This window comes from Triturus cristatus, chromosome 8 (genome assembly GCF_964204655.1).
Source record: "Triturus cristatus chromosome 8, aTriCri1.1, whole genome shotgun sequence".
In the NCBI taxonomy this organism is placed as follows: domain Eukaryota; kingdom Metazoa; phylum Chordata; class Amphibia; order Caudata; family Salamandridae; genus Triturus; species Triturus cristatus.
This window is the reverse complement of record NC_140591.1, coordinates 415,260,306-415,284,526: the sequence shown is the minus strand read 5'-3', so window position 1 is coordinate 415,284,526 and position 24,221 is coordinate 415,260,306.

Genomic DNA, 24,221 nt, shown 5'->3' with positions numbered 1-24,221 from the left:
CTTCTATGGGGCATGGAGTTGGGGATCCTGGACCACTAGAACCACTTCATGTGAGGGCCCAACATTGCTCTCCGGCTTCTTCTTCGGCAGGGCCCAGAGTTGGGGGGCCTCTGGCACCACATGATGAGGGCCGCGACAGCACTCCCCGGTTTCAGGTTTCGTCAGGGCCCTGGGTGTGCTCCTAGACCCCTGTAGGCACCTTCACGGGGGCGCGCCAGCGCTCCCTGGCATCTCCTTCTTCTTGGGACAGACCCCGGGACCTGACCCACCCCGGGGGCACATCAAAGACTGGAGGCGGATGCCCATGCGATTCGTCGTTGGTCTGATCAGAGGTCAAAGTTTGCCTACCTTCTGGGGGGCATGTCTCGACCACGTGCGGCCGATTACGACAAACTTGGCCTCTTTTTGCTCCTGGAGGCCAGCCCTAGCCATCTGGAGCACTTTTCACCACCCTCTTGGCCTCCAAGAGAGTGATTCAGCAAGGAGCTGTCTTCACTGGCTCCTGCACCAGCCTTTCACCTGGCTCTCTTTCTGGGTCTCTCTACTCCTTGCGCAGAGGCCCAGGCTTCCTCTTATTGGCCCTGGACTCCCTCAAAGGAGCAGTCCAGAGTCCTGGGATAGTCAGGGAGTTCCTCCTTCCAAGTGCCCATGGCATCAGGTTCCAGCACCAGTCTTCCTCAGCCAGACCACACACCAGAGAGATCTCCTCTTCCTGTGCAAGACCTTTTAAGAGAAATTGGAGGGGGCTGGCAGTAAATTAATCTAGCCTGGCAGGGTCACACCCAGCTGGGTTCTGGTTATGAGCTGAGTCATAGGAATATGACATTTCTGGATGACCCCTAAGCAGTATAGATATGGCTTTGGACTCAGCAGAATACTTCTATTTACTCAATTTACAGTGTACTTTGGTGCATGTCTGGAGTTTGTAGGCCCTAAGGAAGTGAAACTACCCCATGTGGTCTCTGTCTTCATAGGAGAGTTATAGAGTGTTCCTACAGTGAAACAGTTAAGCACACTGACTTTACCTTACATGTGTCTCCCCATATTATAAAGCCTATTCCATGTCACCACCCAACTCTGCATACTCCCTGCCACACCATTCTATCTGTACCTGCTCCTGGGCTGCACATGACAGAAATGTTCCCCACGCAGCCTTTACACGGCTGCACACATGTGTGCACACGTGTCCACATGTAACCAGTCCAGTGCTCCTTGCCCTGGCTACAGCGCATTAGCCTTATCTCCCAAGGCGGACACTGGTGAAATCCACATGCAGTCCATTTCATCATGAGTTCTCTGTGGGTGAGTCCCAGCTTATGAGGCTCTCCCACAGTAAACGCTCAAAAATCAGGTGTTCAAAAAACGAAAAATCCGGGCGGCTCAAATGGTCAGAACTACCTTCTCACAGATACCAAAACTCACAGAGACTTATAGATACTTCTCACCCCATCCTTTGGGCTATGCTCATAGGAATGTCAAGGAAGTTAGAAATAAGACAGGCTTCTAAGAAAGTGTATTGCAGGTTATAGATGAGGAACCATACCCCAGATTCCACCTCCCCATGCACGGGCCCGCACACACACATACACACACACACACTCACACACCATTTAGAATAACTGGTGCCTCCTGCAGCACTCTCTCTCCCTCTTCTCTGATAGAGCGGTTCTTATCTAGATTTCGTTCTATAGCGGCTCTGTGGAGCTGGTGAGAGCACCTCCCAAAATGAAAACCCCATGTTGAGCAATAGCCAGGTATTGATGGACACAAAATTATCATTCAAAGCATCAGAAGTGCTCTTGTAAGTTGCATTTAGGCCCCCATTATTCTGGTAACTGGCGACCTCATAACATTGTTCTGGAAGTACAGTTTTACTTCCTGGATGCTTTTAATATTAAGCAGTGCAGAAGTGTAACGTTCCCTTTAACCCGAGTAGTGTGGAGCAAGAAGCATGTGGCAATTCAAGGCGCAGAAGAATGGTTAAAGCAGCTTGAACTACCACAGCTTTCAGAGGCAGATAGAGACTACCTGAGCTCAGAAATACAAGAGGGCGAAGTCCATAACCAGATAAAAAAAATGGCAAAAGGGAAGGCAGCTGGTCCAGATGGACTCCCTGCAGAGATCTACCAAATCGGCCTAGATAAAGTTGCTCCCGTTCTTACGACTTTGTTTAATAAGATACACATGTCAGGCGAGACAACCCCACAAACTTGGTCAGAAGCCACAGTACCCTGATCCTGAAACCGGATAAGGACCCCGTAGCAATCGAGTCTTATAGGCCAATCTCACTGCTGAACACAGACTACAAGATCTTTGCTGGAGTTCTGGCTGCGAGATTGGCAAAAGTTATAAAATCTATAGTACACAGAGACCAGAGAGGCTTTATTCTAGGTAGGCAGTTAAATGAATTAACTTTTCAGGCTATTGCTGCCATAGATGTTGCTATCAATAAAAAAACTTCCTTTGACTATTGTAGCCATCGATGCAGCTAAGGCCTTCGACCAAGTCAATTGGATATATCTATGGTTGGCACTGTCTGGTTTTGGAATCCCGGAAAATTTTATAACATCAATTAGATTACTTTATTCCACTCCTGGGGCAAAAATTCTGATAAATGGTCTCCTTACAGACTGGGTCCATATTTCGCGTGGAACAAGGCAGGGGTGTCCTCTTTCCCCGCTATTGTTCAATTTATATATTGAACCTTTGGTTTGCCAGTTAAGATCAGACCCTGTCATTAAATCCTTTAACATAGCAGATCTTATTTTAAAATTTGCTTTATATGCTGATGATCTCTTAATGTTCACCTCTAATCCAGAAGAAGCTATTCCCAGGTTATTCGATCAGGCAGAGTCTTTTGGGAACATATCAGGTTACAAGATAAATAAGGAAAAAACTGAGATCATGCAATGGAATCAGGAGGTGGCAGCTCCGGGGGTAAAATTACGCATGAGGTACCTTGGAATACATTTGGCTCAGGATATCTCAGAGATACCTAAAGTAAACCTAAATAGAGTCTATAAGGATGTGTGTAGCCTTCTGCAACGCTGGTCAGGCCTCCCGTTGAACATCTTTGGGAGAGTGAATTTAGTTAAGATGATTATTCTACCTAAAATTACTTTTTTATTTAATTCTATTCCACTAATGTTCAGTCCATCTGATATAGCCAAAGTTCAGGGGAAAATTGGTTCTTTTATATGGAATACAAAGACATCGAGAATTTCCTGGAAGAAAATGAGGAGAAATCTGAAAACTGGAGGGTTAGCCTTACCGGACTTATTTATATATTGCCACTCCTTCCATTTCAAAAACTTTAGACTCTTGGCAGATAAGACGGATGCATCCTCCTTAGGTCTATTATTCCAGGCACTTCTCCATGGTATCCCACAAGGGCAGGAATACTTTTTGTTTAAATATGGTGATTCTAAGTACTACAAAAGGGTGAGATCAAAAATTTTAGGCACGGCCCTGAAAAATTGGATGTATATTAGGAAAAGGCTGGGAACTCCCTATTACGCCCCCAAGGCCCCTATATGGGATTCCCCGGGGACACCAGATTGCCTTAAGGATCAGCTTTCACGCCCCCTTAAATTAGCAGGATTAACACATTGGAGCGATTTGCAAAAGGATTCAGCACTTTTAGATTGGGAATCCCTTTCTAGTCTGACTGGTGGAACACTTAGATTTAAGTATTACCAGCTCTCAGGATGGTGGGCTACCATATCATGGTATCCTAATATTTCCAATCCGAAGTTTGATCTAGTAAGTAGAAAGGGCAGATGAAAAAAAGGGCTATCATTTTGGTATTGGGCCTTGATTGAGGTAGAGGGAGTGACAGAATCTGAACTCCAAAGGCTGTGGGGTAATGTTATTGATCCAGACCTTAACAATTTAAAGGAACTGTGGGCGGACACCTTTACTATGCTCCATACAGTGGTTAAGTCTGCCCCTCTCAAAAGAAATCACCTCTTCACAATGTACAGAGTGTATATATCACCCAAAAAATTAGTAAAAATCACAAGTCTAGAACACCATTGTCCGAGATGCAAATTGCTGGTCGATGATCTGCACATGTTTGTAGAATGCCCCATGTTAAAAAATTATTGGTTTAAAATACAAGATTTTCTGGCTGAGGTACTACATACACAATTAGTGGTTACCACCGGGATGATTTTGTTTGGATTAACTATAGATCTCCATCTTAACGATATGGCGTCCAAATTTATTTTTTATGTTATCATCCTGGCAAGGCGAGAAATATGTAGGGCCTTGAAAAATGAGAATGCCCCTAATTTCTCAGAGTGTCTGAAATATCTCATATACATAAGTGAATCTGATATGGCCTGTGATAGTACAAGCTATGATAGGATCTGGGCGGCCCTTGTGGCATGGCGGAATAGATGAGAGTATTCCAATGATTTCACCTGGGCACTGTTGGTTCTTTGTCTCCAAACCGTTGAAGGGCCATGTAGATTGAATGGAATGGAGTGGAGTAAGAAAAACAGTTGCTACTAGACGGATTTTTTCCTCCCATCTCGCCTCAGGTCTAAACAACAGAGTCGGAACATTATGGGAAGAGGAGAGTGGGCGGGATTCTCCATCTAGAATGCTCATATTGGTATATGAAGAATACAAAAAACAAAACAAACAAAAAAAAAAGCAGTGCAGAAGTGTAACGTTCCCTTTAACCCGAGTAGTGTGGAGCAAGAAGCATGTGGCAATATGGACATATAAAAGAGATTATTCTGCAGAGTCTGAACAAGCAAAACTCATGGTAAATAACCATTATGTTAAAGTCTACTGCATATGTTCATCTGTAACAGCTCCAGAATACATGCACAAGGATTTGCAGTTTTCATTGCATAAATATAGCTGTGCATAGTTTGCAATTACTGGCTTGCAAAGTGTTTGCAGATTTTACTGATTGCCATTCTCCTGCCTTGAACATTAGTTGGTACCAGGAACTGGAAAGCATTTTGTTTGCTAGTGCCTACCTTGCTCAGCTCATTCCTCGAGTACGCAGAAACATTGACATTATTTCATGAGTAACTTGCAGTCATTTTTTATGGAAGTGCACATGCAGTGTGGCTGTTTCTCATGAGCGCCCTACAACATATTCGCACCAGTAACTTGCATGGATTTTGTGCACAAGTACATAACTTGCTTAGAAGTTCACAGCCACTGCATATTTTACATAGTTTTTTTGGGAACTATGTGACGTTCACATGAAAAAACATTCATAATTCTCATAGCCCCAGTCAGCACATTAATCACTGGTGGACTGGGGTGAGCCGGTGGGGAGAATATGTTCAGTGCAGGAGCCAAGATCGCTTAAATGGATTGTTTGCTGGTAGTGCAGCACTAGTTTCCAATTTTTCTAATGCTTTCTGTTGCCGATTTAGGGTGGAAGATTCTTGCAAGAGAGGACCATTCCAAGTTGTGTGGCATATGGAGCAGAGTTCCTAATTTAGCAGTGTTTATGGCCGCCATCTTGGGCTCTAAGTTTCTGTCCGTCTTCCAAGCATTTTAGCAGACCAGAAATCGCTAAGTCGACCTTCTGGGAATGCTCCCTCTCATTCTCACCGACGACTTCCACCGCAAAATAGATAAGATGATTAACAAATTCCTATGGCGGGGCAAAAAAGCGAGAATAAGCTTAAAAAAACTAAGACTAGACAAAACACTGGGCAGCCTAAACTTAGCAGACTTCAAAACCTTCCAGACCGCATTTCTGGCAAAACAGGGCTCCTACTGGATCTTGCCTAGTCAGGGGTACACGCCAGTATGGCTTGCAGTTGAGCGAGCCATCCTAAACAACCTAGAACCCATGGCACTCCTCACAGCCAATAAACACATATACGCTTCCAACCCAATACTCAAAAACACAAAAAATGCCCTGCTCAAAATAGACAGAAACACAGCTGGTCCTACAATATATGCTAATGAATATACTAGAACCCACAGTGATGCTGCTAGTCATGGTTTAAATAAGGGGCACAACTAGACCCGAACTTCGGGGGAGGGGAGGCGGCTAGTACCAAAAAGCGATGATGAGGCTACAATTTCACACACTGGGAACAGGACACATTTGGAAGGCCTAAAGGTCCGGTTTAATGTGCTAATGCATGGAAAAGGCATGTGTGCATGCCTGTTCTATCATGCTGTAGCACATTAAAGCCAGATCTTTTATCTTCTCCAATGCATTCCCCTGAGACACCGAGCACTGCTGGAGCTCAGAGTGTTTACACCAGACCTGTGAGAATCAGATGTCTGCAAGATGGTTGATAGCAAGTGAGTCCTATGCATGTCTGAAGAAGTAGCCTAGCAAAGATGCCACAGGCCCTGGAGCAAGCAGATGAAATGGCCACTTTGAATACTGGTGTGGCAGTAAATACAGCAATCATAAGGGTTCAACAGGCCCCTCAGGGCTCTTGGCTCCGGTGCCACTGCACCTGCTCAGCAGTGGTAGCTACGCCCCATGTCAGATGCACAGAAAATAAGTGTCTCATCTGATTAAAAGTATAATGAACTGTATAATGCTTCCAAAGAACAAGAAGATGAGTGTGGGAGGAATCTCCCAATGTCCCTAAGAAAGTGCTCCCATATACATTGCGAAGTAGACTTGTGGTGTGAAGAATAAACCAGAATAAAGACAATTGTAGCGAGCTTCTATCTGGCTGTCATAACATGAGGGTGGCTCACCAACAGCTCACAAGAAAGGGGTATCCACAGAGAATAATAAGCTAGATAACTGTTCACAATGTAAAAGCATGCATGTGTTGGTATTTCTATTGCATGATCCTAGCCCGAGAGCAACAGAGAGTTGCACATTCTGGGAGGTGATGGAAAATGACACTAAAATGTAGTCACCAAGTGGTAGCCTAAATCCTTTTGTTACACATACTTACAGTAGTATCTCACACATTTAAATTTTAGGAAAATTTCTATCAAGTGATTTCCCACAACTATTCTATTCTGCAGTTTTTATATAGCGCATGGCTACCCGGGGGCCTTTCAGAGCTGCAACAGAAACCGTATTATCATCGGGGCTGCAAAGGATTACGCCCTAAACAGCCAGGCCTTCAAGGCTTGACGGAAGGGCAATTCGTGCTCCAGTAGGCGCAGTTCAAGAGGTAAGGTTTTCCAAAGTTTGGATGCAGGAGAAGAGGTGGAGCGTCCACCCCAACGAGCTTTACGAATCCAGAAATCCTTCAATGAATGAGCTGAGGAAGATCTAAGAGGTCTCCCAGGCAGATATTGGGAGGCCAAAGGTCTTATCAATAAAGGGCCTTTCCTATTGCCCTATGCATAATGCAGAGGGACTTAAACTGAAGTTGGTGTTCCACTGGAAGCCAGTGGAGGTCCTTTAGAGCCTTAGTAGCAGACTGATGTTTGGGTATGTTCATCATAGGTTGAACAGCAGCATTTTGTACAATCTGCAACCTTGTTTCAATGTAAAGGGGTAAACCAAGATACAGGGCGTTCCCGTAATCAAGGCATGATAGGACAAGGGCCTGTATGATCACTCTTCTGGCTGTAAATGGAAGAAGGTTAAGAACCTTCCTCAATAGTCTCGAGATGCTATAGCAGCTGGCAGCGAGCTTTTTAACTTGATGATTCATTGTGAGATTGGGGTCCAGCCACATCCCAAGGCTCTTTGTTGAGCTTTTTGGAGTAGGCAACTTGCTCAGACAGTCTGGTAAGGGGCTCGGGGCATTACTGCAGAAGTTATTACCCACAGCATAACTTCTGTCTTATCCTCATTGGGGCAGATTTATGTTGCACTTGCGCCACTTTTGCGCCGCCGTTGCGTCACTTTTGTGACGCAGCAGCGGTGCAAATCCTGCGCCATGGTGCGGGGTATTTACAACGTGACGCATCTGGGAGATGCGTCACTTTGTAAAGCCCTGCGCCACATGTAGGCGTTCCAGGGCAGGTGGGGGCGTTCCGGCGCAGGAACGCCTCCTAAAAGTGGCTGAGTGAAATCTACAAGATTTCACTCAGTCACTTTTGAGCCCATGCTGCGTCAAAACCCTGCGCCTGCTTGAAGCAGGCGTAAGGATTGACACAGCATTGTGCAGATAGTGCCCCCCAGGGCATTGCTGGAGCTGCGTTGCGCTTGCGACGCAACTCCAGCAATGCGCCACTTTTACGGCACAGATGCGTGACGCATCTGTGCCGTTTTTGCCCCATGGTGCGCCGCATTATAAATGCGGCGCAATCATGATGGCGGAGCTGGGGCGCAAAATAACTGCCGCATCCCTGCTGATATGCAGGGATGCGCCAGTTATTATAAATCTGCCCCTCTGAGTTTAAATTTACAACCAGCCATTCAACTGGCACCTTCCTGGAGACATGGAATCAAAGACAGGTGACTGGAGTTGGGGTCGGGGGAAATTGACATGACCAACTGGGTGTCATCGGTATTTGAGCCCAATGACAGCCCAGGTGAGCGCACAAGGTCGGTAAGTGGAGCATATAACAATTAAAAAGGGTGGGGCTCAGGGAGGAGCCATGAGGAACCCCACAGCTCAGGGGGAGTCTGGCTGAGTAATAGGACTGATCCAAGACCTGATAACTTTGGTTCTTCAGAAAGGAGGTGAGCCATTCTAGTGCGCTGCCCTTGACACCGGCCTTTGAAATTCTCTGAGTGAGAGTTAGATGGTCCACGGTATCAAAGGCAGCACTGAGATCTAAGAGAATAATGATTGCAGATCCTCCTTGATCAAGGAGACGTTTCAGTTCTTGAACCACCTCCAAAAGCGCTGTTTCAGTGCTGTGTTGTGAGCGGAAGCCCATTTGAGTAGGATGAAGCACTTCTTTGGATTTAAGGAAGGTGGAGAGAGTCTTATTAACATGCTTTTCTAAGAGTTTAGAGACGCCAGGTAACAAAGAGATACTCCTATAATTACAGAGAGGTTTGAGTTTTTCTAAAAGTGGCCTAACTAATGAATGCTTTCATTGGTGTGGCGCCAGTCCAGAGGAGAGGAATATGTTTAGTAACTCTGTCAGCAGAGGAGCGATGTATTTAGAACTTTGGCTAAGAATATAGAGAGCGGCTGGGTCCAAGGGAGAGCCTGATCTTACTGTGTTTAGAAGATCATTTACCAGATTGAGACTTAGAAAGGCCGTAAGAAGACCCTCTTGTTGATCCAGTGTAAGGTTACTACAAGGAGCATCAGCCAAGTTAATCGTGTCAGAGAAAGAGGAATATATATCCATGATTTTCTTCTGACAGAACCATGCCAGATTATCACTGTGCTCGACCGAGGCGTCTGCAGTGAGACTAACTGTTGGGGGCTGAGTAATGTCTTCAAGAATCTTAAAAATCTCTTTAGGAGGGTGAGAGGAGCTAGCAATTTTGGAGGGGAAGAATGTTGAGAGGATTTAATTTCTGTGTGGCATAGCGTGACAGATTTCCTACATTCAAATTTTCAGGACTCATCGTAAGTCCTTCTCCAACGTTTGCACTCCTTCTTCAGGGACATTAAGTGGGCATTAAACCAAGGAGATTTGTGGGCCAGCTGGATATATTTTCACCATCTGACTGGCAGAACTCTGTCCAGTGATTTAGTAATCCGCTCACTAAACTGGTGGGTGGCCAGGGCAACATGTTCTGAGAAGTCGTGTTATGATGTTTCCATGACATCTAACCAATTACTCAGATTAAGTTTGGTCCAGGCACGATCCAGCAGCACAACTGCACTATTTTCAGTTAATGCCATGCTGGATTCAAACCTAGGTCCTCAGATCGACAGCTTAGCAATTAGATCATACCTCTTTCCTTATTTGGCATTTTAGAACTTTCAAAAAAAGCTCCTTGTGAACGCTCATGTTCTGTTGATGTTTTAATATAATTAAAAACACATAGAAAAACCTGGGTCTTTTTTAGGAAAACAAAACAAAACTTAGCTGTACAGGAATTTTCCTTCTTTAGGATGAATTCCCTCACCCACCAGAGGTGGCATGCTTCATCAGTGGGGATCTCCTCCCACCGAGACAGCTAATCACGGTGCAGGCTACAACTACCTCTCTAAGGGGGAGGAGCACTGTAGATGTTTTTAGGATGGTGGTAGATACCCTACGGCAAGTTGATGGGTGGTGAGGCTTGCAGAGCATACAGTGAAAGGTGAACTAAAACTGATTCCAGGACAGGCCTCCAACTTTATTCATGTATGCCTGGGACAGGATTAAAAATCGAGAGAGTGTACACTGTAGGAAAATTGCCCCTGCTTTTGTGTGTCACTAGGTATAGGGCAACATGTTTCTGTCAGCTCACCTCTAAAAGAAGGTGTATTGGCATTCATCTATATTGCTTCTGCTAAAAAAACGTGCTCACAAAAGAAAAAAGTGCAAATAGAAAACCTCAAGTGGTCCACATAGAGATTCAACAGTGGATCCACTGAAATATAACTTGCAATTGTGGGGTATTGTGCCTCAACTCAAAGGACCCTGGCAATAGGGCTCAGGGTGCACTCTACTGCAAGAAGAGCCCCAGTTCACTGTCCAGCCACCGCCAGGTATGAGGACCTGTGTGTGGAGTGTGTGGATGTGTATTAGCAAGTGAGAATGAGAACCAGTGAGTATGAGTATGTTTGTGTATGAGTAACAGTGAGTGGGATGAGAATGAGTAAGTGAGAGAATGTGAGATGGAGTGAGTGAGAGGAAGAGACTAAGGCCCAGATTATCAGTACTTACACACAATGTAGAACAGCACCCAATGTTGACGCGTTGTGTGAGACTGCTGGAAAGTGCCATATCAAGATGTGGTACTATCCTGCCCTCTCCGTAGCACTGGTGTACTATTAGGCAGCCAAGCGTCACACAGACACCGTGGCACCATAGTGCACAGATGTCTGCTTGAGTCTTAGCATAGCTTCTGTATTGGAAGGGTGCCCTTCCAGCACAAAATACTATGATTTGCTTAACTTTAAAACTTTTCCTACTTTGCATGTGTGCTGCTGTACAGTGTAGAACACATTAAAAAATAAAAGCCTTTCTACTTTTTAATGCTTGTTTTCAAGTGGTGTTTACATTTAGTTGCAAAACCCTGTCTATTGTTGTTAGTAGATATAGTTTTGTGTCAAAAAGCATAGGTGGGTACATGGGAAGGCCCATGTACCACCCACAGAGCACCCCCTTGACACACAATAAAGCAAAGCAGTTCTTTGCACTGCTTTGATTTACTCTGAGGCACCTTTCCAGTGCAAAACAGATTTTGCCCTGGAAAGTAAATTAGACAGCACATTTTGTGCAGTTTTGTGTCCCTTTTGAGATGCAAACCCAGCACAAAATGTTTGTTAATCTGGGCCTAAATGTGGGAGAGAGTGAGTATGAGTGCAGCAAAGTTTGAAAACAATTGGGTTTACTCCTGGCGGGTATTGCACCCCACCACTTTCAAAGATCACCAGCAGCCACTGACGCCAACACTAATCAATAAGATGTGGCCTAAAAGCCTGAGCTTTTGATTTTGGAACTGAGGAATTTGCAACCCAGCATCAGCTCAATATCCTGTGGTCATGGGCAAATCACTTAATCTCCCCATGTCTAAAAACTAATTTCTGGTGCTCATGTAAAGCCCCCTGATGCCTTTAAGTCCCCTCTCCCAAGAATGATGCTATTGCCAGATAAGTCTGGACACTGCATTTAAAAAGCAAAAATTCCTTCTTTACCCTTTTAGCCTTTAATCGGCGCCTATTGCTCATCACATGGGTAGTAAGCACTATATAAATGCAATTCTAAAGAAAGACAATTTTCCATTTCTGCCTTCTTTGCTTGAAACCATTGGAAGATGGCAGAGATTGCATTTGAAGTGCAGACACAGGGCCAGATGTACGACCTGAATATTGATGAGCCTGTCGCAATTTGCGACCCCATTGGGAATGGCTGGCCCACCCAGGGATGGTAGCCTGCTGGGCTCAGCAGACCTCCATGTCTGGGATTGCCTTTCAATATAGTATTTTTTTCTTTTTAAATCCCTGGGACCACTGCCTGCCCTTAAAAAATATTATTAGAGACAGGCACAAAGTGGAAGGGGTCCCCAGGACTGCATTAGCACCCTCTTGAAGAGGGTGGTAATTTGCGAGTGTTTTGTGGCCGCAATTGCGGTCGCAAAATATTCATACATGGGGTTACGGTCGCTATTAGGAAGGGAACGCCCCTTTCTAATAGCGACTCGCAATTCCTAAATAGCGATTCGCAAATACATTTCGACTTGCTATTCAGGAATTGTACATAGGTCTTTCACATTGTGCATGTGCTAACGGGTCGCAAAAGCGTTTGCGCATGCAAAATGGGGTCGTACTTCTGGCCCACAGTCTCTTAATCAGAGCGTTAATGGCCACACATTGTCTCTCTTTAAAACAATGGTGATCAGTAAAGCACACTGCATTGCACAGTTAGCACCTCCACTGTGAGGTCTTTGTCCTAGATGTGATTCATCTGTGACCCCTATCGCCTCCTTTAAGGACACTGCAGAAGCAAGATAAGCCGAAGGTGTCTGTTGGAAAGAATGTTTGTTCCGAAGCTCCCTTCTTCATCTGTACTTCGCCTGGGCTTTCCCTGGGACAGACACCCACACAGCTGCAGGCCTGCAGCCCAGGCTATTGAATAAGACGGGGGTGCTGAAGCCTTTTTAGCCCAATGGGCATTGTTTGCCTGATAAAAATGGTGCTGAAGCCTTTTTAGCCCAATGGGCATTGCTCGCCTGATAAAAATGATATCTAAGTTACTTCATAAACACTCATGTGCACCACGTCTGGAGTGCAGTCTGCAAACCATGTTGGGTTTGGTTTCTGTCACGTGCCCTGCGCCCCTAAAGGTTACTCAGAGTTCCCCAAGTGACTCATTTGTGTCCACCTACCAATGCACACTGTAGAAGGGACTTATTTGTGATGTATGTGTCTACAGAGCTTGTGGGGTTGAATGCGGTCTGCAAACAGTGGCAAGCGCCAGAAACAGCTGTTACTTGAAATGAACATGTTTTTGAGGCCTCAAGGTGACATCATGCAAGAAGAAGAGATGGTACGAGAAATCTGCGCGATTAATCAAATGAGGCTGCCCGCGGCTCATGCAGTGCGCCACCCTTAGAGGGCTGTCCCTTAGTGCCACATTCCGGCACACGTAGCATTCTGCCAGTCTACAGGACCCCCAGGTGGGGCCCCCATTCCTGCCTGCACCCCGCATCATGTCCAGTGCCTGGCGGGCTGGGGCCAGGCACTTATACCTGCCCAACACAATTGCCGCTCTCTTTGTTTCCCCGCTAGCAGTGCTGTCTCCCACCCGATCCGTATCCAGCGTGCCGACAGTGGAAATGGCATCTGTTCTGGTCATATTAATTATCTAATTGTGTTGCAGGTGGAGTTACAGGGCGACCTGGAGGTAGTTTGGTATATAAGGGTACCATCTCAGAGAGCACAGCAGGGGTGCTTTAGGCCAAACCCTTAAGAGTCTTTACGGCAGGACCCTGGGATGTAAACGATGGCGCCCTGTTAGTCCATCGGGCGGTTGCAAGCCTGAGTAACTGGGAGCTTGCCTGGTGATGCCCCGCCCCTTAAAAGGTGTGAGTAATAATCCTGGACTTGAGGTCTACGGCAATTAAGGGGAAACTCCCCTATAAAGTGGAAGCACAGAATGGGCTGGTCCACAGTGCCGTTTTCCTCGTTAGGAGGGGGGGGCAGCTTAGGTTACTCTCTACTGCCCGCCATTGGATCGCCCGTAAGTTAACCCACCACATTGGCATATTTCAGTTATGAAATAAACCTTGCAAATTACATCGCATTTGCGACTCACAATTTACGAGGCGCTATTTGCCATGTCCAACAGTGTGTTTAACATTGTTTGCAATTCCCAATGGGGTCGCAACTTGCGAGGCTCATGAATATTAATGAGCCTGTCGCAATTTGCAACCCCATTGTGAATAGCTGGCCCTCCCAGGGATGGTGGCCTGCTGGGCTCAGCAGACCTCCATGTCTGGGATTGCCTTTCAATACATTTTTTTTTCTTTTTTAAATGCAGCCCGTTTTCCTTAAAGGAAAACGGTATGCATTTAAAAAACTAAAAATGAAACATTTTTGTTTGATTTTTTTAATGGCAGGTGCGGTCGCTATTAGGAAGGGAACGCCCCTTCCTAATAGCGACTCGCAATTCCTAAATAGCGAGTCGCAAATAAATTCCTACACGCTATTTAGGAATCGTACATAGCCCTTTCACATTTTGCATGCGCAAACGGGTCGCAAACCTGTTTGCGCATGCAAAATGGGGTCGTACATCTGGCCCTATGCCACAAGTAAATTTGCATGCAAATTTACAGTGCAGTAAAACCTCTTCAGTAGCATGCACATCGTAATCAGGGCCCCAGAGGTTATACCTATGCTGGCTCGCTGCATGTGTGTGCCCATCAGTGGCAGAGGTAGAGGAGCGTCGCCACACTGCTTTTACGCAGTATAAATAAAGGAAAAATAAAATGATAATAATTTCAAGTTATTATCATTTTATTTTTTTCTTGTTGCTGCAGCTTTGCTGGTGGGGCGGGGCTGCTCTGCTGACAGAGCATGGGAAGTGAGGAGTGGTTTACACTCCCGAAGTGCACATGAATGTTTGGACGGCCATCTAGGGCCGGCCAAACATCCATGTGCACTTTGCATGTTCTCCACACGGGGTGCATTACAGCCTGGGTGGAAAACTTGTCCAGTCCCCCAGGCTCCGTCTGAGCACTGAACCATGGCGCTTAGACCAATCACAATGCTGCATTGCAGGGTTGTGATTGGCTCGGAGAGCCTGGGTGCTTCCTGGGTGCTCTGTTCCTGTTCCGGTGAAGACGTTGGAGAGAGCGGCGAGATGCGGTGAGAAGTTATGTTTTTTTTCTTTACTTCCTCTCCACCTCCCCAGCCCTCCGTCCTCCCACCCTTGATCTGTGCCAGGCTCCACTGGTGCCCATGGAGCCGTGGAATATTCAGTGCTTAATTTGAGCCGGTGCTTTCCGGTGTTCGGCACCGGCCCTTAATTGTCAGCTTTGGTACCTATGACAGTCTGGTGACGCTGTTTTTTTAAATTCAGAGATGAGTACAACAACTGTTGTTTATTAATTCAATATACATTAAGAATGACTAATACCTGCTGCCAAAGCCATTCTTTTAACTTTGGGGTCCTGAAATTGTCAGAATTGTAACATGTGTAGGGAACTGACTTATTAGTTATGCTGTTACTGTAATTGACAGCGACAATGGGTAGTGCAGGAGGAAGTGGCCTGCTGACTAGAGTCCAGGCACTGGGAATATTACCTTTCAGGAAATTCATAATACTGAGACATTAGTATTTAACCGGCCAACATTCCCAAGGCATTCCATGCTTTAGTACTGGGAATGAGGACTTACAGCTGGAAGTGGAGCGTGCACCAATTGTGGCATGTTTTTCTGTTGTTAATGACCATGTTTCCAGTGCTCATTTTGCCCTGTTTTTCTTAGCAAAATCCATGCAAGAAAACAATTTAGGGCGTGATTATGATGTCGGGCAGACCGACCTCTGGTTGGCGGTCCCAACACCACCATTACAATGCCACCGCACATGCTGTAGTCGCCTTCTACCATTTCTCTATGGGAGCTTGTACGGTGGCTGTAAAGTGGCCGTAGCACAAGCTTCCATGCAGAAATGGGAGTTTCTATTAATCCCTGCACCATATGGCAGGCACCTCAAGATGTGTAAGAATCAACGAGAGCTAGCTAGTAGGTAGAATCTCAAAAGGTGTTCATGAGTATGGAAAAAACATTAGTTTTTATGAAGACTCTCACCCACCAACCTAGTTGGTGGCATGCTTCATCATCGGGTCCCACCCAGGGCACTGAGTGTCCCTTGGGTGTGCTGCGACGCCTGACAACAGCGGAGCGGGTTTTGTTTCGTGTGTGTGCGGTGATGGTGTGAAGAGTGTAGGTTAAAAGACTATCCTAAGGGTCCGCAATATCCACAAAGACTACTTTAATGATGGGCCCTTGGCAGTATTAAAAGCAAAGCGGTGGATATGAGTGGAGGTGATTAAGAACTCCCATATCCAGTGTGGTCGACATGTTTCAGCCACGCCTCATGGTAAAACTGACTTTCTTCAGGACCTAATGTTCGTGTGAACACCTTTTGAGCTTCTACCTACCAGCTAGTTCTCGTTGATTCTTACACATTTATTAGGGGAAGTGAACTAGCCCCTTATCTTTCCTCTCTCTCCCATTGATACTTATTAGGCACCTCAAGATGCCTGCCACAACCGGTACAGGGATTAATGGGGGACACCATAGGTGCCCCCTTGGCCCCCAACTGGAGGCCGTGGAGGAGCGGGGGCTCTGCTGTCTTGCTTTCCGGAAAGTACGACATTTTAAGCCTTTGGGAACCGGCATTTTAATCTCAATGACGGAAACGCCGTCCTTAGTGGATTACGTGCCGGTCCAGATTGGCCGAGGGACTCCTTGAGTCTGTCGGAAGTCAGCAAGAATGCCCGGCCGAAGAGCCTTTCTGACAGACATCAAAATAGGGCCCTTAGTGGTACGTTGTTCCTGCACTGTTTATAATTCCATTTCTACTATAAACACTTGTTTATGGCCAAGTCAAGAATACTGTAAATCCTCTAAAGCGTGTTGATAAAACTGGCTCAGGCTTGTTTCCACTGGCAAAATACTGATACTGCTAAAGCTGGTATTCCTATTCCCAGAGGAGAAAGTCCAGTAGCATTCCGAGGTTCAGCGCTTGGAGTGGGGAATTACAGCAGGAATTTATGTTTGTTCTCTAATTCCCTTCTTCTGGCCCTTTTCCCAGCAGAACACACAAAGGCATTTGTCTATCACTCAAATTGAATCTTGCCCTTTTTGGTTTGCGCCCCCTTAATACTCTTTTCCATCCACAAGTCGATATAATCCATAAAGTAGCACTCTTTAGAATTACTATGTGTCTCAGGGCATATAGCACATATGCAATGGCCTCAATCCATAGTTACACATTTCAAATAATTAAAAAGCTTTCAATGGAAATAATTGCTTTCAAACTTCTGCAAACAGAAAAAGTGATTTTTTATTATTTTAATGACATGGTGCTTCATTACAGAATTTGACATAATGTCCTAATGCATTTCGGTAAGCCCTTCTTCAGGGGCCATCATTTTACACAAAATCCGACCGAGACAGGGTAGTGAAGGTCACCATCCCCACTCTGGATGCTCGCCTCATTGCATCCCAGATATGCACTGTTGCCCCTATAGTTTAATATGATGAATTTGTATAAAATTACATTGCCTGAAGAATATATACTATGTACCCTAGTATAGTAGGTAGTATACAAGCCTTCTCGCTTTACTGAGGCTCCCCCACAGACCTCAACTCAGGCCCCCCGCTGGTACTTGGTAAATAGATTGCTAGTGGGGAAGTAAGCCCTAGATGGTCAGGCATTCCCCCTAAAGGGTTTTTGATGTCTGTACCAAAAAGGGCCAGAAAAAATCCACAAGGGAAAAAGGACTCGAGGAACTAACGAGATCACCTCCCACTTAAGGGTTAGTCTCAAATGAACAAAGACTCCCACTTATTGGGGACCCTGTGCCTACATAATGATTGTCTACTTCAGATTCTGTGATCTGGGTCACACCAGTCAGGAAGACAATCAGATTTGCCCCATAATTTGTCACAAGTGTTGAAATACTTGTTGAAGATAGTGGCTACTGTCACTACCGATAGTTTAACCTTGGCTACCGCTGAAAAATATCCTCTGCAAAACCTCAGGTTCCATCATTAACAGGGGCGACAGCAATTCCTAACATAATTGAACTAATGACTAAGAACCAAGGTCAGTTAGAGGAGAGGCTTGGGCCCCTTATTCACAGTCACCCTACCACGGTGGCCACCACTGAGCAAGAACATCTAGGGGAAATGGAAGATGAGAAAAAAGTTAGGCTAAGTCCCAGTCTATGCTAGTCTTACGCCAATCTTACGGCCTAATTACGATGGCGGTCGGTCAAACCGCCAACTCATCAGGCAGGAGACAGTCCAACAAGGAGTCGGTGGTCCCAGCCTCCCTATGATGATGAACTGCCAGCACGGTGGTCGGAACATGCTTTATTTCTACTGCGGCTTCTGCCGCGACCCAGGAAAAGGGTCACAGCACAAGCAGCGGTAGAAAAAAGCATTTTGTGCATATCCATTCACTTTGTGCCAGGCACCATGTGGTGCCTGGCACAAGGAGCATGGATGTGTGGGGGGCACTACATGTGCCCCCAGGGCACTTTGCAGTGGCCCACGGGGTCAGGAGCTTTGTTTGGTGAACCCAAAGTCCGTTTCTGTCTGCCTTTTCACAGCAGTCAGACCACCATGAAAAGGCAGTCGGAAAGGAACATCCTAATCCTGCAGGGTTCTGACCACCACCCCGACGGGATCCTCGATTTTTATCGAGGCTGTGGTCTTTTCCCCCAACAGCTGCAGTCTGACCTCTGCATTGTAATGCGGTGGGGGGACTGATGGCATGGATGTCTGTGGGACCGTCACCCACGTGGCGGTCACACCAACATTGTAATGAGGCCCTTAGTTGCTCCCCATGGAGACCAATTGTTGGAAAAGAAGAATTGATGGGGAAAAAAACACATAAATGTTGTTTTGTAAAGATTTCTGGCTTGGTCTCTGTGAAGCTGATAGGGGAGAAGAGTAACAAAGATAAGGAGTGTTCCCATGAACAATGTGCGCCCAAGGTTGAAGAAACATTGACCAATTTTGTCAAGAGCTTCATCGTTTACCAATCCATTCTCCTTGAAAAGTGACCTTTATTAGGGCCACAGATATAATATGTTAATACGATTGCCAGGACATAGGAGGAATTTCAGGGGGCATTTTGAAAGCAGTTTGACTGAACTACCTGTTGGAAGAAAGCTGAAAGCCCAGATATGTGTTGGAGTCAGACTGATGTCAATTCATGATTAAAATTTATGATGCCGTTTTTACAGAAAATGTCAATAAAAAGATTTGGAAAAAAAATTAAGATGCAGAAAGAAAGAGGTAGTGGAAGGAACCAGTCCTTTTGAGCCTCGCAATCTGCAAGTAATAAAAATGCTGCATTCTGAGCAAACCACAAGAAGGATTACACCCTGAATGCGAGCACCTCCAAGTTTAAATATAACTTCTCCCTCTGTTCAAATGTTGTTAGAAACCAAAAGAAATGGAAGGACATTAGTGAGGTGAGCCCACTAAAGAGTAGGGGCCTTATTACAATGGCGGTTGGACGAGCATCCGACCATCATGGTTGCGGGATTTGAACCGGCCAACAGTAGGTGGTCGGAAACATCCCCTTTTCCATTGTGGCTTCTGCTGCGGCCTGGAAAAGGGCCAAAGCACAAGCTGCAGTGAAAAAAGGGATGGTTTTGGTGCCTGCCTCGCAGTGCAGGGAACAATAGAGGGGCACCATTAGTGCCCCCTCAACCCCCAACCGGAAGCCGCAGGGAGAAGGGGGCCCTTCTAGGGGCCCCCAAACTCACTTTCAGGCAGGCTTTGTCGGAAATCCCAAAATGGACAGCCTGTTGGAAATCGAGCATCATAATCCTAACACTGGAAACATCGTCCAGTGGGATTACGTACGTGCCGGTCTCCGACTGGCTGACACGCTAGCCCGTCAGTAATGACTGGTCACTTTCACATTTGACCGCCTGCACTGTAATGCAGCGGTCAGAACTGAAATTGCGATGAAGCCTCCGAATTGTGGTCAGAGGCTTTAGGAGCCTCATTGTAATCAGGGTCCAAAGTATGTACCCTCAATATTTTTTTAGGTAATATCTTAGTCGCTGATATTTTTGTTGCTGATATTTGATCATACAACCGTTCAGACTAACCCTCAGACTCTCAGCAGCCAAGAGGTGCCCAGTGAATTGCCATTGATCCGTTGCTGTGCTCACTGAAATATGCATTCCTGGACCAAGCAAAAGTGGTCCTAAGGCCCTTGGGGAAAAGGGGCATTGCTGCCTGAGGTGGATATGGAGTCTCCACTCATGTTTTTATCAGTCCACCCTAAGGATGTTTGCCTCTTCGGTTTTCACTTTGAAGGATCCTTCTTTTTTGATCCTTCATTTTTTGGCTTTGTTTATTGTCTGAAGACAGTATTTTAAGCCAATACGTTTGCATTGTCAATAACAATAAATGTATCTTTGGGAATGGAACAGCAATCTGTTAAATAGAATGGCCGGTAGTGTTTAGGTTGAGGCCTGTTGCTAAGACGTATGTCTTCTGGTGTAAACAAGTAAGAGAGAGGAACACTGTCGTCAGTGATCTTATATCATTCACTTGACATTGTTCTGAAGGGAATAGAAGGTCACCGGAGAGTAGAAATTGCAACCCCTTCCAGTGTCACTCTGTGAGCGAAGGGAGGCCTGGTACATACTCTTTGTAAGCCCATTATGGGGTTAGTGGAAGCTTCTTTGCATGGTTTGGAGACAGCCGCTTCAATATCATGCCCCTTTCCTGTTTCAAAAAAACAGTAGTCTTATACATATAGCATACTCTACCTCTGAAACTGTTAGGCAAGAACAAAAATATTAACTAAAAATACTTCATGTGCGCATTGAGCAGGAATGAAGACCGTCGGGGTATATACTTCCACTTTTTATTTCATACAAGCCTCTTGAGCAGCTGCCAAAAGGCAAAAAGAAAAAATTTCCACCATGACATCGTCACGGATCTGCATCTGATCCATAGAAAAAATAAGCAGGTTTAAACTCTATTTTTGCCTCTACAGTAACTCTGTAATTCTGCTAAAAAGATCAAGTTTGGGGGTGACACTCTCCAAAAAGTGGTTTAGATAGTGCTGCAGATCTATCGCCCCCCAAAGCTCATTGGTAGCTTAGTCCTCAGTGGGCAGTTTCAATGTGTTGTCCAGTACCTGTTAAGAACTTTGACCATTTCTTCATAAATAACAAATAGAATTTCTAAATCCAGGCAGACTAAACCAAGTCGTGGCACGGTCCCTTTGCAGAATGCTATGGTCCATTCGCTGTGGAATATCTGATATACGCAATCCATGGTGTTTTAATATAGCCTTACAGTCCGACGTAGCAGACTCTACTGGTCATTAAAGCCTCCTGGCTAAATAGAGTCACATGATAGTTTTTAGGTCACTCCTGCTACAGTGTATGCGCTGCTTGGACATGCACGGGTGCTTGTGGCACTGTTGTGTACATAACGAAGCTTGCATCCAATCCATTGCTTACCATGTGGTGGATTCTTTGTCACTCCTATTTAGGTCTTATCTGCAACATCACATGTAGTGCTTGCACATATGATCTCTCTTGCGAGACTATTGAGTTCAAGAAGGGGCATGCAGCCGCCACTGCTTACCATTTGTTGCCATCTTTGTCACTTTTATTTGCTGCTTTGTAATTGGGCAGCATGCGCCAGAGTCACCACCTCTTCCTTGGCTGGAGCATGGACCAAACACTAATTGCTTCAGCTTGATTGCTGTCCTACCGCTGATTGAGAGACTATTTAGTTTCTTCTTTTGCTTCTTCCCTTCACACACCCCCAGGGGAGAGGTGAAAAGAGGTATGACGTGGCCAGCAGTGGCTATGCCACAGTGCTCTTTTTAACCATCCCATTTCCTGTTCCCTCCAACCCTCCATCCTATTGCTCAATAGACCCTCCCCTCCAACCCCCATTATGTTTCCCTGTTGCTCACCCGACATAAGAAAAAAAGTGCTATCTATGACGTGGCCAGTGGTTGCCACTTCCTAGGGCTTTTATTTAACTTTGCAGTCCTAGATTCTCTTCGCCCGTGCATGTTTGCCTAATGTTATGCTGAACGCTTTACTTCTCTACCATGCACACAGCTTGCTGTCCTAGTAAGACTGTGCTGTAACCCTGCGAACAAGGGCCTGTGTGGCCATAAAAAGCAGCAGCATCCCACCATCCCCGCAGCACTGATAGCAACCCTGTGGTCTGAGCAGTCTTAAGCGGTGCCATTTTGGACCTGGGCAGTGACAGTCTCGCTGCAGTGAGGAGAGAGTGGCATCAAGGGCAGCAGAAAGAGACTTGAAGATCAGGACCCTCCCCCCCCCCCCCAAGCGTTCCTCTGTCCCTTGGCCCTGCCAGTGCACCTTCATGCCTCTGCTGCCTGGTGTCAGCCTCTGTTAGAGCAAGTGCAAGGCGGGATCTGGGTGGGCTACGGCTGCGAATGGTCAGGACACTGGGGGGGAGGGTTGGCCTCTCTTGAAGAAGCCTGCTGCCCAGTCTTTGTTGCTGATGTAGCACACGTTGACACATGTTTATTGTTCACCTCAATGTTTCAAAAGTTATTTTTTTTAGAGTAAAACCACTATCCAAAACCATGGACTAATCCACCCTGTGTACACCACTTATAACACTTGGAAGGCGAGGGTTATTTTTAGAAATTAGTAATATGCGTTATGCAAGTGCAGTAAATCAACTTTTATACCGTCATGAGAGGTTCAGAGTTTTATTATTTTTTGTTTTTGATCCCCAGTTACATTGGAGACAGAAAGACTACTGTTTAAATCATAGTGTGACTAGAATAAAATAATTCAGCATTCTCATTTTCCATCTGTGTGTTTTCAATCGTGGCCTGTTTTCCCTGCATTTTTTTGTTTGGGATTATGGCACTTGTAGTTTCAGTTTCCACTCATTTTCTTTTGAGCAGTTCATGAATCATGTTTAATATTTGTCTAATCTCTTCAGAGAGCGACTATATAATTCTCCAGCACTCCAGTGTGCAGTTTTTCTTGTCTCCAGTCATATGTGTCAAAGACCATGTGGTTGTAGGGGTTGTATGACAGAACAAAACATGCTTTTACCATGCATGCTTTTACCATGCAGTTTCTACAACCCACCTACCTGTACAACGAACATCTTTACCACCGATGACACTACCACTAACCTTCATAGGGCTACATTATAAGTACCTTTACCATGCATACCAATGCCACACATACCAATGCCACGCATACCTTTACAACACAGTGTTGAAATATATGAAAATGTATAGGTTTATGTTTAACAAATGCAATATTTATTACAATTCAGTAAATTATGTAGAATGAGGCAGCACAGTATTATTTTATAAAACAAATTGTATATAATAATGCTGCAATACAACTAACACCTAAATCTGCCCGCTTACATTGTTTTCGTCTGTACTGTAGTACTTGCTTTGTTTTATCCCTATCTGGGCATCTTGTCCCAAATCTAAATGGGCTGTCGCTATACGTAAGAATGGTAAAACAAATCATCTCTTTTCACCAAACAAAACAAATATACATTTAGTCAGATTTTAACCCATGTTAAAAATGACATTCCAAAACATATTTCATTTTAAATTGTAGAATATACTACCAAAAAAGTATAAAGTCAGTCATCCACCATTTTGTGCTCCGTGATACACTGACTTCGCTTGTGACTACATGCTTGACAGGAAGAAGGAGACTAGTGACAGTCAGCTCTTCATACAATACCATCTTTCTGCTCAAGTAAGTACAAGAGTTCCAATAAGCACAATTAGTAATAACCAGAAAAAAGTATTATAGCATATATTAATTCCATTTTATTTATTGAATTTCACAGATTACTTACTTATCTGTAGACTGTACTTTTAGTAAATTGACTGGAGTCTTAACAATGTAAGTCAGTTTCAAAACCATTTTTACTGAAATCGAATTCAGAATTAATCTGGACCTTTTTATTAACGTTTTCAAAAACAAATCCTTTTTCATACATGGTTTGGGATACATTACTAATCTCCGGGCAGGTGCTGGACAGTGGCTAGGAGCAAAATTACAATTCTAACTCCACTGGGTACTTACCTCAGGGAAGGTACCGGACAGTGACTGGTGGTCAAGATTACTATTCTAATTCCGCCGAGTACTCTTACCTCAGGGAAGATGCTGGAAAGTGACTGGGGGGCAAAATTACTATTCTAACTCCGCCGAGTGCTTACCTCAGGCAGGTGTTGGACATTGACCTGGAGGCCAAATTACTATTCTAACTCCACCAGGTACTTACCTTAGGGCAGGTGCTGGATCGTAACTGTGGGGGAAAATTATTATTCTATCTCCACCGGGTGCTTACCTCAGGGGAGGTGCAGGACAGTGAATAGGGGGCAAAATTACGACTCTAAGTCTGCCGGGTGCTTACCTTATGGCAAGTGCTGGATATTGACTAGGGGGGGATTACTATTCGAACTCCGCCAGGTACTTACCTCAAGGCAGGTGC